The sequence below is a fragment of the Equus przewalskii genome, unplaced genomic scaffold, assembly GCF_037783145.1.
Source record: "Equus przewalskii isolate Varuska unplaced genomic scaffold, EquPr2 contig_12299, whole genome shotgun sequence".
Taxonomy (NCBI): Eukaryota; Metazoa; Chordata; class Mammalia; order Perissodactyla; family Equidae; genus Equus; species Equus przewalskii.
The window spans coordinates 183,358-200,631 of NW_027227019.1; the positions used below are offsets into that span (position 1 = coordinate 183,358).

General features: G+C 34.4%; 1 pseudogene; it reads right to left on the bottom strand.

Moving 5' to 3' along the window:
• Window positions 1–3,632: 3,632 nt before the first annotated feature.
• LOC103543264 (olfactory receptor 4C12-like) lies at window positions 3,633–4,545 on the bottom strand (annotated as a pseudogene).
• Between the last annotated feature and the right edge of the window lie 12,729 nt (window positions 4,546–17,274).

Below are 17,274 nucleotides of genomic sequence, written 5' to 3' on the forward strand. Positions count from 1 at the left end.
TATGCAGAGCCTGATAAGCCAAGAAAAGGCCAGTAATCGAATTGAGTGTAAATTTGGTGAAACTGATAGCTTTCCTTGTACCAATCAGTTTAGCTCATTTCCTTTAAGCAAATGCTTTTACATAGTGGAAAATATATGTAGAAATTAAAGTAAAAGAAGCCATGAACAGGCGATATGTTGACCAGCGCTGTTGACTACACCAAAGAGAGCACCTGTCAGGAAGCACAAGCAAGTTCTGGGGAAAGATACATCTGTGGTATTTTGCTTTGTCCTGATTTTAATTAGAGCTGAAATAATTATAAGGTTAAGGTTGCTTGGTGATCTTTGCGTCAGAAAAGAGAGCAGTTAAAGATACTCATCCAGGTCAGATGAAAATCCCCTTCCCACATATAGAACCTCCTCTCTAGAGGTTTTGCTCATAAACTTCATCTCTTTGTCTGGCACCCTGGGACGTGGATAAATGCTATAAATTCTTGCTCTTGGGTCTTCCTTGAACCCACTCTTTAAAGTGGCCCCTTGCCTTCTGACTCACTCTATCACATCACTTCTTTCATTTTTATAAGCACTTTTCACTCTCATTGTAGACTTTTTTTATATGTTTACTTATTTATTGCCTAATCTCCCTCCACTATAAAGTGTTATGTGATATGCAATATGTGTTATTATGATTATGTATACCATAGTGTTTAAGAGTGCAAGTTCTAAAGCCAAACTATGTGGGTTCAAATCCCACCTGAGGTATTTTTTAGGTCTGTGACCTATGGTAAATTAGTTAAGTTTCCCAGCTTTAGTTAATTCCTCTGTAAAGCAGGAATAACACCTATTTCACAGGTTTTATGGGGATAAAACGATGACTTGCCTTTGTAGCAGCAGCCAAATTTTAGTAAATAACAATAGTTTTTAGTACACTTACTAATTATTGTACTACAGATTTCTTATTTGTCTTAAAAAGTGTATTAAATTTGGGGGTCTTCCTTAACTTGATTTTAACTTTTGAGACATTCACACTTTTAAGGTGAATTGTTTAGAGAGTGAATCTGATCTATCTTGCATTAATCTGGGGGGCTTTACTCTCAGAATTCTGAAAGTTTCTCATAACCTCCTAATATAGTATTTACATAGAGTGAAAAATAAGTATAAATCATAGAGTTTTTTAAAAGTCAGAAATGGGATATTGATGAAGAAGTGAGGGAAGCAAAAAGATAGTGACATTTATTAAGTGCACATCGAGTGACAGGCACTGCCGTGGATACTGTGCATACAGTGTCTCAGCTAATGCTTAAAATAACCCTATGAGGCCAGCCCCCTCGCTGAGTGGTTCAAGTTCCACGTGCTCTGCTTTGGCAGCCAGGGATTCACAGGTTCAGATCCCTGGCATGGACCTACTCTGCTCCTCAGCCATGCTGTGGAGGCATCCCATATACAAAATATAGGAAGATTGGCACAGATGTTAGCTCAGGACGAATCTTCCTCAAGCAAAAAAAGAGGAAGATTGGTAATGGATGTTAGTTCAAGGAGAAACTTCTTCACAAAAATGAATAAATAAAATAACACTATGAAATATGTATTACCATTTCACTGTACATTTGAGCTAAGATTAAAATAAGATCCTGAGAGCTTGTAAAATACATTCAGTGTTATATAACCTAATGAGATAGAATTCAATACTAGTTCTGTTGACTCCATAACCCAAATCCTTCCACTTCCCCAAAACTCTGCTGCTAACAGGACTTCCAGAGGCTAAATAATAACCCTAAAAGTCAATAATGTCCTTGCTGAAATTCAAGGGAAAAGTTTTCTGACATAGTACTGGTCAACCAAGAAAGTTTCTTTTTCACCTAAGGAGACAGAGACCAAGGCAAGATCCACAGAGCTCCTGATCCAGAAAGAATGTGGCTATTGCTAGTTCAAGAAGATATAAGCCTAAATCTGCCCTGACTGAAAGTTGAGTCAGCACTAGTCAATATTTTTTTTCTTTTTAAACACATTTTTATAATGGTTACTATGAGCTGGGAACTTTTATAAGCACCTTAGCGTATATAAATCCACTTAATTGGCCCAAATCTTTATGAGATAGATATTATTGTTACCACTTTTACAGATAAAGAAAATATGGGGTAGAAAGGTTAAACGAGCTTCCTAGGTCACATTTAAACCAGGTAATCTGGCTCTCAAGTCTGCCATTACCACTGCACCATACCACCTCCTCTAAACAAAAATCTCACTTGATTCTGTTCATATTCTGCTTGCCTTCTGTGTTGACCTCAGGTTTATAATAAGATCATGTCATGGCCCTTCAATCAGGGCTTTTCAGGAAAAAATCATACCCATAAATGGATCAGCCCCAAGGCCTAGAAGGCTTGAGACTAGTGTAAATCACAAAATGGGGAAAGAGTGCACAGTAATGGCCAAGAATGTTGGGAAGTACTCCAGCCCCTAAGAAATTCTATAAGACCAGTCATATTAGAATGTTATTCTTCACAGCAAGTACAGAGAAATGATGTATTATTCCTTCTAATGCTCAAAAAAAATTGAGTGGGTATATACAGTTACAGAGACTCCCTTGATAAAGGTCCATAATAGCTAACAGCTATTGAGCATATATTGGTAATAAAAGATTTACGAGGATTATTTATTTAATTCTGATAACGCATCTATCATACCCCTTTAACTCACACTTAAAGAGATTGTGGTTTTCCAGAGTTCACACTATATGTAGTAAAACTAAGTTTTGATCTCAGAACTATTCTACTTATAGACTATTCTCTTAACCACTATAGTATACTAAACCCTACCACCAAAATGTGCGTATAAAAATGATACATAAAATCTCCTTCAGATAGAAAAATCATGAAAACTCTTCTCAATATGAATAACTAGTTAAGACTATGGTAACAATGAATTTTAGTCCAAATAATTCAGCAAGAATAGGTGGTAGAGCTTCCCTTTGGAAGCTCAGAGAGAAAAAGAGAAAATCAGACCAGACGTAGCAAAAGATTAAGAAAGAGAAATATAGAAAGAGAAGTATAGAAAGAGAAGGTGGAAAATAAATACGAAAAATGTTTCTGTTTTCACAGAATACACTATTTTTTTTTTGCAGTTGCAAAGGTAGTAAGGTTACATTGCAGGATTTATGAAGAATTGAAAGTTTCATGAATTCTCATATCGTGTGCTATGAAAGATATTTCCCAGGAAATGCCTTAATAAGGTCCTGCATTAATAGGCTGAGGATGCAAACATGATCTATGGCACAAGGTGTATGCGTAGATCACTGCTTAGAAATAACAAGATAATTCATTTAAAATGCAGATATGTCAATCTACAACAATCTCATTGAATTAGAATCTCTAGAGCTGTATACGGAAATGTGCATTTTAATGAGAATTTCAACTGATTCTGAAAGTACATCTAATTTTAACAACCAATGGGCAATAAATAAATCTAAATGGGATATTTTAAATGATCAGTAATTTCCTGCCTGGGCCTTTCTTCAGTGGGCTTATATGTCAACATCAACATACTTTTAAACATAGTGTTCACTTGGCCCCAAACCATAGAAATTATGTTATTTTCTCTTTGCCATTTGAAAAATAAAGTCATTTTATGCTATTGCAAGCATTTCTCTCTTGAAGTCACCTTTTGATCCAGAGCTTCTTTATAGCATTTTTCACCTCTGCATTTCTGAGTGTGTAGATTAAAGGGTTTAACGTAGGAGTTAACACAGCCACAGCTTTATCAATGGAGAAGGCAGTTACTGGCTGCAGATACACAAATATGAAGGGCACAAATAATAAAATGACCATGGTGATGTGAGAGACACAGGTGTAGAGGGCTTTGTGTCTCCCCTCTAAGCTAAAGGTCCTTAGAGAGTGCAAGATGACCACATAGGAGACTATCAAAAAGAGTAATTTAACAGGCAGATGAATCCACTATTGGCAGCAACAAAGAGATCAAGGGTATGACTGTCCATGCAGATAAGTTTCAACAAAGGGTTCAATGCACACATGAAGTGATCTATGACATTGGGGCCACAGAAGGGGATCCAAACTGTGAAGAGGATCTGAATGGTTGCATGGACAAAGGCTCCAGTCCAGGTCACTCTCACAAGGAGGCTACACATCTGTCCACTCGTGATGGCCCTATATTGCAGGGGATTGCCTATGGCCATATAGAGGTCGTAGGCCATCAGTGTGAGAAGGATAATCTCAGCAGCACCAAAAAGATGCAGAGCAAAGACCTGAGTCATACACCTCTTAAAAGAAATGACTTTTCTCACAGAAAGAGTGTCAGCTAGCATTTTAGGGGTCATGGAGGAAGAACAGTAGCCATCCATAAGAGATGAGTAAGACAGGAAGAAGTACATGGGGGATCCCAGGGCCTTACTGGTGCTGATAGTGATCATAATGAGCAGATTGCTTGCCGGGGTGACCAAATAGACAATTAAGAACACGAGAAATGAAAATTTCTGAAAATTTCCATATTTTGAGTTAGGCCCAGGAGGATGAATTCTGTCATGTTATTCAGTTTTTCCATCAGTTCAGTTGAAGAGACAAATGACTTTCTTGAAAAGAAATTTGCGCTCATCCTTAATAATAACACCTTCACTTAATGCATAAATATCCATAGAGTGCCTTATTTTTTCTAGTTTTACAGAAAGCAAAAACAAGCACAAAACCACATCAACATTTTTCATATTCAAACATGTGACAATAAAGTTGGTATTAATTTTCTTCTTCATAATTTCTTGATTTGTTTTCAATTTTCCACAATAAAAATGTGTAACTTTTAATATCAGAAAAGAAAAATACTATGCATCAAGTTTTTAGAGCCAGTTCATCATGTGGCCATATAAGTGGTGCATTCACAAATACCCAAAAATGTATGTATTTTACCCCAAAATGGCTGGAAATGTTTACCAGTGAAAAATCCACTTTGTTCTACTAATTTAAGTCATTCAAATAGACTCAGAGATATATAAAGATTCTTTAATGAGTTATACCTTTTCCTACTTTGCCTGTCTGGAAGCTTCTCCACTTCCTCAAACTGAAAAATGGTGCTGTGACCTTCTCCCAATGTCAGAGACTGTGGTAAATGTCCATTAAGCACAAGCCACATTGTCTCACACTCATCACTCTTATTCAACAGTGTGGGTCCTTGAAGGCAAAAATTTGTGTTACCACAATTGTAATCTTATTCATTTTTGTATCCCCAATGCTGGCCAAAAAAAACCCAGTTGTAAATCGTTTAATGAGAGAGGGAGGAGAAAAATTGAGGCAAAAGAGAAAGAAAGTGGGAAAGAAAGGAGAAAGGGAAAATTAGAAATGCATTAAAGAGCAAAGCAAGAGAAATGGATTTAAAATCCAAAGACTTGGTTTGGAGTCCATGATCTACCCCTTATTAACTATACAACATTATTTTATCTCTTGATGTTTCAATTTTTTTGTCTATTAAAGGAGGAATAAGTATGCCTATATTTACAATTGTTTAGAGGATTAAATCATTTAAAACTTATTATTGTTCTTGTTATGATTGTACCATTCTCTTGGGAGAATCACTAAAGAAAACTTTCAAAATTGTTGCTAAACATCTCCAAAAAAATAAAGATTCTGAAAATATAAGCTAACCAAGTGAGGAGAAACAGGAGAAAGAGGGAAACAATGAGAAATATCAAAAAGAAAAAGAGCTTTAAAAGAATCCTTAACACAAAGGTTCAATTATTGCTTAGTTCGCCTGCTTGTTTTGTGGGATTTATTGTCTACTCATTCCATTAATTCATTTGCTAAAGCCATATTCCAGTACATAAAAACTTAATCCTTCCAAATGTGACTCTTATGACGGACTGTGGAGTTTTCCAGGAAACTGGAAACTTTAAACCCAGTTCACTATCCAAATAAATGATTTGTATTAGAATATCGTGCTTTAGTCTTATGATCTATTCATTTTGTATCCTCAGTGCTGGCCAGCGTAAGGTATTATAAAGCATTTGGCGAGAGAGCAAGAACAGGGATGTGGAGAGAGAAAGGAGAAGAGAGAAGTGGAAGGAAACAAAGGAGAAGAGAAAGGAAGAGTAGTAGAAAAGGTGAAATAAAGAAAGGAAAAGAGAAAAAGGGGAGAGGAAAAAGGAGACAATGGACGTATTACAGAGTCATCTAAGAAAGACATTTTTTAAAACATCTTATTGAGGTTACGATAGTTTACAACATTGAAATTTCAGGTGTACATTATTATTTTTCAGTCACCATATAGGTGCTCCCCTTCACCCTTTGCACCCACCTCCCATCCACCTTCCCCCGGTAACCACTAAATAGTTCTCTTTGTCCATGTGTTTATTTATCTTCCAAATATGAGTAAAATCATACAGTATAAGTCTTTCTCTGTCTAGCTTATTTCACTTAACATAATACCCTTGAGGTCCATCCACGTTGTGGCAAATGGGATAATTTTGTCTTGCTTATAGCTGAGTAGTATTCCACTGTATGTGTGTGTGTGTGTCTCTCTCTCTCTATATATATATACCATATCTTCTTTACCCAATCATCAGTCAATGGATGCTTGAGTTGCTTCCATGTCTTGGTTATGGTGAATAATGCTGCTATGAACATAGGGGTGCATGAGTCTCTTTGAATTGTTGATTTCAAGTTCTTTGGATAGATACCCAGTAGTGGGGTAGCTGGGTCATATGGTATTTCTATTTTTAGTTTAGTTTTTTTTTTCTTAAAGATTGGCACCTGAGCTAACAACTGTTGCCAATCTTTTTTTTCTTTTCTGCTTTATCTCCCCAAATCCCCCCTGGTACATAGTTGTATACCTTAGTTGCAGGTCTTTCTAGTTGTGGCATGTGGGACACCGCCTCAGCGTGGCCCAATGAGCAGTGCCATGTCCCTGCCCAGGATCCAAACCAGCGAAACCCTGGGCCGCTGCAGCAGAGCGCGCAAACTTAACCACTCGGCCATGGGCCAGCCCCTTATTTTCAGTTTTTTGAGAAATCTCCATACTGTTTTCCATAGTGGCTGCACCAGTTTGCATTCCCACCAGCAGTGTATGAGGGTACTCTTTTCTCCACATCCTCTCCAACATTTGTTATTTTTTGTCTTGCTTATTATAGCCATTCTAACAGCTGAAAGGTGGTATCTTAGTGTAGTTTTGATTTGCATTTCCCTGATGATTAGTGATATTGAGAACCTTTTCATGTGCCTATTGGTTATCTGTATATCTTCTTGGGAGAAATGTCTGTTCATATCCTCTGCCCATTGTTTGATCGGGTTGTTTGATTTTTGTTGTTGAGTTGTGTGAGTTCTTTATATATTATGGAGATTAACCCCTTGTTGGATATATGATTTGGCAAATATTTTCTCTCACTTGATGGGTTATCTTTCTGTTTTGGTCCTGGTTTCTCTTGCCTTGTAGAAGCTCTTTAGACTGATGAAGTCCTACTTGTTTCTTTTTTCTTTTGTTTTCCTTGTCCAAGTAGACATGGTATTTGAAAAAATCCTTTTAAGACCAATGTCAAAGAGTGTACTTCCAATATTTTCTTCCAGAAATTTTATGGTTTCAGGTCTTACCTTAAAGTCTTTGATCCATTTTGAGTTTATTTTTGTGTATGGCGTAAGATAGTGGTCTACTTTCATCCTTTTACATGTGGCTGTCCAGTTTTCCCAACACCACTTATTGAAGAGACTTTACTTTCTCCACTATATGTTCTTAGCTTCTTTGTTGAAGATTATCTATCTGTAGATGTGTGTTTTTATTTCTGGGCTTTCTATTCTGTTCCATTGATCTGCATGTCTGTTTTTGTACCAGTACCATGCTGTTTTGATTACTATAGATTTCTGTTAGTTCCTTTTAGAGTATAGAAATGCAATTGATCTTTGCAAGTTAATTTTGTACCCTGAAACTTTGCTGTAATTGTTGATTAATTCTAATAGCTTTCCCATGGATTTTTTGGACTTATCTATGTATAAACTCATGTCATCTGCAAACAATGAGAGTTTCGCTTCTTCATTGCCTGTTTGTATTCCTTTTATTTCTTTTTCTTGCCTAATCACTCTGGTCAAAACATCCAGTACTATGTTGAAGAAGAGTGGCAAGAGTGGGCACCCTTATCTTGTTCCTGTTCTTAAGGGGATGGCTTTCAGTTTTTCCTTATTGAGTATGATTTTGGCTGTGGGCTTGTCACATATGGCCTTATTATGTTGAGGTACTTTCCTTCTATATCCACTTTATGGAGAGTTTTTTAATCATAAATGGATGTTGGATCTTGTCATACGCTTTCTCTTCATCTATTGAGATGATCATGTGGTTTTTCTTCCTCATTTTGTTAATGTGGTGTATCACATTGATTGATTTGTGGATGTTGAACCATCCCTGTGTCCCTGGTATAAATCTCACTTGATCATGGTGTATGATCCTTTTAACATATTTCTGTATTCAGTTTGCCAATATTTTGTTGAGGATTTTTGCATCTATGTTCATCAGCAAAATTGGCCTGTAATTTTCCTTCTTTGTGTTGTCCCTGTCTGGCTTTGGCATCACGGTGATGTTGGCTTCATAGAATGTGTTAGGAAGGGTTCCTTATTCCTCAATTTTTTGGAATAATTTGAGAAGGATATGTAAGAAAGACATTTTTTAAGTAGTTGTGCTGTGATATTTCCAACAAATGCTGCCCTTGAAATCCAAGCTTTTTACCAAATTCATTTGTTGATTATGGTCTGTAGGATCAACAGCATAGAAACATACTGACAAATAAATAAATCGTAGGCTGTTCTTACATACAAACTGGTCAGGGAAAAAAGGTTATTTTTGCCCAACTCAGTATTGAGGATTATAAACTACTGACTTCTTATCAGTTGGTCCTTTGCAGACTCAACAATACTTAAATCAAACTCTATTAGGGTTTTGCTCAATGCAAGTGGGTACAACCAGAGTCATGATCATCTTAATTTATTATAAAAAAAGAATCAAAGTGTTTCCAAAAAAGAAAATCTCAAAAGAAAATCAAAAAGAAGAAAATTGTGCTTTTTCCACATACTGATGTTCACCACATCTCATGTGTCTAGGACTTCTCACCCTGGCCTGATTGTTCAAATAATAAACTATATCAGATAGGAGACACATTTGCTTTGTATTTAAGACAGGGAGAATATTTCAGCAGCTTTAGCACATTTCTATTTCCATGGAACTCACTGAAATCTAACTAGTTTTTAAAATCTAAAGCTAGATTTTAAATCTAAATCTAGTTTTTAAACTTTTTTTGTAGGACTTGGTCTGAGAGCCTTGATACAGGCTCTAGAACATGGTAGCCATTTTTAAAGCTAGAAAAGCAAACTCAATTACCAAAACCTCAACAGTTGATTAAAGTCACTTTGACGAGGAATCTCTTGAAACCGATTCTTCCAAGCCTTTTTTTCAGAGCATCTATTCTCAGTGCAGAGCCATATATTTTGGACCTTGGGACTAACTCTCCCTTCTACCATCATTTCACTAGAATCCCATGTCTAGCCAGTGGAGGTCAGGGCGAGACATTGCCTTTGTGGTTCTCTCTGCCAAGAAATTCTTGCAGTCCTGCTTTCTTAACTCCTTCAATTCTCACGATACAGAGACATGAATTTTATTCAAATGGGTGACTTTCCTCTGTGCTATTTCCTCAGGGGAAGAGTAATTAATTTTAGAATGCTTTGCCAAACTGGCAACCAAATGCTTCTCTGTTCCTCCTATGGTCCTCTGATCAGAGAATGACATTTTTGACAGGGGTTAGACTTCATCCAGTGAGCTGGAAAAATCACCAGTCTACAGTCAGAACTTGGATTCTTCATTTTATTAAAATAAATGTTCATTCAACACTTAAAGTGTACCAGACACCACTATTTAATAACAATGATGTTAACTAACTATTGAGTGCCATATAACAGACCCTGTATTAAACACATTACATGAAGTACTCTTTGTGATGGACACTATTATTATTCTCATTTTACAAACAGGGAACTGAGGCACTATGAGTTTAGGTAACTTACCCAGGATCAGAAATGAGTAGTGGCATAACTGAAATTTAAATACAAACCTGCCTCCACAGCGTAGATAGTTTCTCTGCCCTCATCATACAAGAACTCAACTATTTAAAAAGAAAAGGAGTGATGAGCGCTATAAAAAAGACAGTGCTCTATGTATGTGCAATGGGGGCATAGCTTAAATAGGGGAGGAGGTGGAATGCTCAAGGAAGGTATCCTTAAGGAAGCGATGTTGAATTTGAAGCAAAAAAATACTATCTAAGATCTAGATTAGATAAGTAAGAGAAGGCTTGAGAAGATTAACCATTGAGGAATTGAGCTTGACTATATTGCTGGTGAATGTGAACAGTGAATGAGGTACCTGTGTGGGCCCACCAAGTGCATTTGCGGTTCCATCCTGATAGGAACTAATTCCAATCAATTGTACTTTCCAAACATATCTCCAAGCACACTATATGCTTTCATTGGCACTGTCAATTAGCTGGAAATTACTTGAACAAAAGAGTTAAAATGCATTGAGCAACAGAAAAACCCCAGTTATAACTGACTCACTGAAATACGAGCAACGACAGCTTAGTTAAAACACATAAACGCTGGATAAGCACAGAGCCGGTCTGTAATCTAAGGTACGCCGTAAATATGTTTCCTTACCTTGAAAGGAGTTACTTAATCTTTCTCGGCCTCAGTTTTTCTCATATTCAAAGTGAGACAAATAATACCTGTGACTGTTTTGAGAAGTAAATAGACCCACAGTAAAAAATAAATAAATGACAGCCATGTTTTTACCAACTTAAAAACAAAAAGCAGGATCTCAAACTTGAGATGGAATTTCCACTAAAACTTTGAGAATCTGTTTTCAAGTGACTAAAGAAATCTACCATCTCAGACATTCTTCATGAATTATTTCCCAATACTAAACAACTAATATGGTCAACTTCTTTCCCTGGAACTACTTATTTTGCAAGCCTGCAGTGCTGAAGTCCACAGCTGCTGTACCCTAGGGTACATTCTTTAGGTTCAGGTAATCCTCCTGGTGGTGCTTTACAGTTGATTTTGGTTGATAGGTTTCTGGGTAGTTCCACATTTTCAGTATTACTGACAGGCTGCAAAAGACTATGGTACACAACTCCAGATGTACATGTACCAAGTAGTGCTTGAGTGTCTATCTAGGAGTTGAACCTATGAATTGAGTTTATGGGAATGTTCAAGATCACCAGATAATGTCAAATTATTTTCCAAAGTAGTTGTATCAATGTATACACCTGGAGTAGCAATGTAAAAGACATCCCATTGGTTCATATCATCTACGTCACATGGTAGTCTCAAACTTCTTAATTTTCACAAATTAAGTGGATATAGAATGTTATCTCATTGTGGATTAGATTGGCATTTCCATAATTACTAATGAGTTGATTATCATCTCACATGTTTACTCACAGCATCTTTTTTTTTTGCTGAAATATCTGCTCACGTCCAATTTTTAATTTTTTTATTTTCAATTTGCAGAGTTTGTTGTATATTCTAAACAATAGTCCTTTGTGATTTAAACATCTTTCAAATATTTTCCTTTTTCACTTATTTTAAGGTTCTTCTTATAAATAGCAGTTCATAATTTAAACATTGATATTTATACACCTTTTCTTTATGGAAAAACTTTTTGCGTTTCCTTCAAGAAAAAAAATCGCATACTTCAGGGTCACAAAAATATTCAGAAAAATAGCATCATTTTTTGAAAAGACTTTCCCTTCCCCCATAATTGCTTTGGCAACTTTTTGTGAAAATCAGTTGACCATATATCTGCTGGCCTATTTCTTGACTCTTTATCTTGTTGCACGTGTTTAGCTTATGTTGATACCACACTGTCTTGCTTACTGGTACCTTTATACTAAGTCTTGAAATCAGTAATGTAAATTTTCATTGTAGAACTCTTGCACATTATCTATTAGACTTATTTGTATTTTCATTTTTATCTAATGTGAACAGTGTTTTTCTATTTAATTTTCCAATGTTTTTATCCTCAATGCAGACAAAACATTAACATAATTTATTTTTATATGCTGACATTTTATACAGCAATATGGCTATATTCATTTATTAGTTTTAGTAATAATTTTTCTACATACAAAACTATAAATTTTGCAAACACAAAGCTTAATTATTCCTTTCCAAACTCTCTCATTTTTTTTTCTTCTTTATTGTGCCAACTAGGACTCCAGCCTTTACAAAAATAGTTTAGAAAAGTCACTAGATCAACAAACAACTAAAAAGCTTTTCTCAAAAGTCAGACCAGTATAACTGTGTCCACTCTAAACACTTATATTGACTCTTTACTATAGGTTCTTACCATGAAAATTAAGTTTAAAAAAAAGAAAAGAAAAGGTATCCAAATTGGACAGGAAGAAGTAAAACTCTCCGTTATTTGCAAATGAATAACCTTATATATAGAAAACCCTAAAGAATCCACACAAACACAAACTATTAGATCTAATGAAGTTTAGCAAAATTTCAGGATACAAGATCAACATACAAAAACCAGTTGTATTTCTATACACTAGCAATGGACAATCTGAAAATGAAATTAAGGAAACAATTCCATTTACCGTAGCATCAGAAAGAATAAAATACTGAGGATCAAATTTAAACAATAAAATCAAAGACTTTTACACTGAAAAATATGAAAAATTTTTAAAATAAATTATAGACATAAACAAATAGAAGTACATTCTGTGTTCATGGACTGGAAGATTTAGTATAATTAAGATCACTCCCCCGGGTGATCTACAGATTCAACGCAATCACGGTCAACATCCCAATGCCAGGGGCTGGCCCCGTGGCCAAGTGGTTAAGTTGGTGCACTATGCTTTGACAGCCCAAGGTTTTGCCAGTTCAGATCCTGGATGTGGACACAGCATCACTCATCAGGCTATACTGAGGCAGCATCCCACAAAGCACAACCAGAGGCACTCACAACTAGAATATATACAACTATGTATTGAGGGTCTTGGGGGAGAAGAAGAAGAAAAAATGAAAAAGATTGGCAAAAAGTTAGCTCAGGTGCCAATCTTTAAAAAAAAAAAAGATCCAAATGCCATCTTTACCAGAAATAGAAAAGCTTTCATAGGGCATTGCAAAGAATCCCAAGCAGCAAACAATATCATACTTTCCAATCTCTGAAATTACTAAAAGCTATAGAAATTAAAACAGCATAGTAAAGGCATAAGAAGTCACATATAGGTAAAAGGAATAGAATTGGCAGTCCAGAAAAAAAACCCATACATGTATCGTCAATTGAATTTTTACAAAGTAGTCAAGACCATTCACTAGAGAAATAATAATCTCTTCAACAAATGGTGCCAGGACAACTGGATGTCCAAATACAAAAGAATTAATTATGACTCCTACATCACACTGTGTACAAAAATTAACTCAAAATGGATTCAACATCAAAGTGTAAGCTAAAACTATAAAACTCTTAGAAGAAAACATAGGAACAAATTTTTATGGCCTTAGATTAGCAATGGTTTATTAAATGTGGCAACAAAAGTGCAAGCAACTAAAGAAAAATAGATAAATTGGACTTTATCAAAATTAAAACATCATAGTCATCAAAGGACACTATCAAGAAAGTGAAAGTCAACTTACATAATGAGAGAAAATATTTGCAAACCATATATCTGATAAGCATCTTCTATCAAGAATATACAAATAACACATCAGTCAACAAAAAAAGGACAACCCAACTTCTAAATGTGCAGCAGAATCAAATAGGCATGTCTCCAAATAAGATACACAAATGGCTAACAAGCATATAAAAATGTACTTGATATTGTTAGTCATTAAGTAATTGCAAAGAAAAATCGCAATGGGATACAACTCCACATCTTTTAAATGGCCATAATAAATAAAAGGAAATTAACAAGTATTGGCAAGGATGGAATAATTGGAAATCTCATATTATTATTGATAGAAATGAAAAATTGTCTACAGCTGTTAGAAAACAGTTGATAGTTCCTCAAAAAGTTAAATACAGGATTATCATATGTCCCAGAAATTCCACTCCCGGGTTTTTACTCAAAATAATTAAAAATTGGTGTTCAAACAGACTTGTACAAAAGTTTTCATAGCAGCAACATTCACAATAGAAAAAAGGTAAAAATATATCAAATTTCTGTCAACTGATCAATGGATAACCAAACACGGTATATCTATAGAATAGAATATTATTCAGCCATAGAGAGGAATGAAATATTTTTAAATGCCAAAACAGAGATGGACCTTGAAAACATTATGTTAACTGAAAGAAGATAGACACAAAAGGCCATACATTGTATAATTCTATGTATATGAAACATCCAGAATGAACAAATCCACAGAAACAGAAAGCAGACTAGTGGTTACCAGAGTCTAGGAAGAAATGGAAAGTGACTGCTTAATTTGTATATAGAGATGGAAATGTTAAACAATTAGATAGCTGTAATGATGGCACAACATCGTGAATGTACTAAAACACAATGAATCATACACTTTTAAATTGTTAAATGGTAAGTTTTATGCTATATAAGTTTTATCTCAATTCAAAAAAGAAATCACAAGAGAACCAAAAAATACTTTGAATAAATTAAAAGCACAACACATCAGGGTGAATTTGGACCATAAAATGTATATATTAGAAAAGAAATAATATCTAAAATCAATTATCAAAGATTTTGACCTCGAGACATCGAAAAATCAGACAAAATTAAGCAGAAAGTATGTAGAAGAAAGGAGATAATAAGGATGAGGAGAAAAATATCAATGAAGTAGAAAATTAAAAAATAGTAGAAAAATCAATGAATAAAAAAGGTGGCTCTTTGAAAAGCTTAAATAAAATTGATAAAAGCTTAGCTTAGGATAGAGGCAAGAAGTGAAGGAGAAAGAGGACAAAAGAGATAAGAAGAGACAAATAATTCATATCAAGAATGAAAGATAATACATTACAAATTCTGTGGACGTTAACTTAATAGTAGGAGATATTGTGATAAATTAAAGCTAATAAATTTAAAAACCAATTACTTATAAAAGTATCACAAAATCTAACTGACGAAGAAATAGAAAACTTGAATAGTCTTATATCAGCCAAAGACATTGAATTTATAATTCAAATCACTCTCAAAAATAACCACAGGTAGGCCCAATGGCTTCACTTTTGAATTCCACAATAATGGTTTAAAAAAAATAATACCTATGTGAACCCTTGCAGAACACAAAGGAGAAAACCCTATGCATCTCATTATGTGAAACCTGTATTGTCTAAATACCAAATGACATTAAAAGAAAGAAATTGACAAATATTCCTATGAATATATGCAAAAGACATTCAACAAAATACCAGTAATTCAAAACCATCAGTGATTTTTAAAAATAATAATACATCATAACCATGTAGAGTTTGCCAATGATTAAGAGGTTGATTTAACATTCAAATATCACTCAATGTAAGTCACTAAAGTAGTAGAATAAAGGAGAATAACCACATGACTATTTGAAGAGATGCATAAAAATTGATAAATTTTAGCCCAGATTTATTTTTTTAAATGTTAGCAAATGAAGAATAGAAAACAATTATTCAACCTGATAAAGAGCATCTATCTAAAATCTATAATTGACATCATATTAACGATTAATACACTCCCTCTAAGATGGAACATTACAAGGATGTTGACTCACCATTACTATTATATATTTTACTCTAGGTTCTAGCCATTGCAATAAGAAAAGAAAAAGAAATAAAAGACATAGATTGGAAAGGAAGAAGCAAAATTGTAAAAATGTACTTTTGTGCAGATGAAAAGATTGTGTATGAAGAAATGTTAAATGCACTAAAAAAATCCTAATTGACCTAACAAGTGAATTTAGCAAGGCTCTAGGTCACAATCTCAATATAAAAAATCTACTGTATTTCTACAATAGCAACAAAGAATTAAAAATTGAAGCTAGAAACAAAATAGTATCGCCAATGCTATTTTTTAAAGTGAAATATTAAGGTTACATTTTTAAAATATATTCAACATCTGTGCATGAAAACTAGAAAACACCACATAAATAGAGAGATATACGATGTTAGATGGAACAGAAAACCCAGTATGCTTACCATAACAATTCTAAATTTTCACTGCAATTCTAGTCAAAATCCCAACAAGATTATTGGAGAAATCAATAAATTTACTTTGAAATTTATACAGAAATGTAGAAATTTGAAAGAGCCTTGAATAACAAATCACTCTCACAAAAAGAACACAGTTGGGGAACTTTACCTAATTTCAAGGCTTACTCTTAAGCTCCTGTAATCAATATTGAGTGGCATAAGGAAACACATATAACTATGTTCAGAAACAATAGAATGTCCAGAAATAAACTCAATTATGCTCATTCTTTTACAACGTCAAGGTAATTAGATGGCTAAAGAATAGATTTTTACACAAATTATGCTGTGTTGATTGCATATCTATAGGGAAAAAAGATAAACAGTAACAAATACCTCACACCATACACAAAAACTAAGTCTAAATGAGTCAGAGACCTGCATGTTAAAGTTTAATCTAAAATAATAATAATAATGATAATAAAATCTATTAAAAAATACTGGGGTAGACCAATAGTTATTTGATATGATGTGATAAGTACACAATGTGAGAATTAATGAAAAATTGGATCTTATTGAAATTTTAAATGTTCTCATCAGATGTCATCATTTTTAAGACTGAAAGGGCAATCCATGGAGCAGGAGAAAATTTATATAAATATATTAAATGTATAAACTTTTAAAACCATATTTTTTAAAAGTATAAAGGACATGGACAGAAATACCATAAAAGAAGATATACAAATAGTCAATAAGAACATGAGAAACAGAATGCCCAAAATCATTAGCATTGGGGAAGAAAAATTAAAAGCACAGCAATTTACCACGACATACCTCTTGGAATGACTCGAGGAAAAACAACTAGTAATTACAAGTGACAAAGATGTGACAAAGTTGTGGAACTGGAACTTTCTTATTGTCTTTTATATATCTTCCCACATTTTTAATGCTGTCTAATATTCCATACTTACCAGCCCGTAAGTGCCAGAAATAGTTGTAATCTGGAGGCTTCTAAGGTTTTTGGCTACTTCCATAGCCCTACAAGAAAAGCGTAAAACACCTTTCCATAAAAATTCGTATGGAACAGCAAAAAAATTGGAATGCCCAGAGCCATCCTGAGCAAGAAGAATAGAATTGGAGACATCA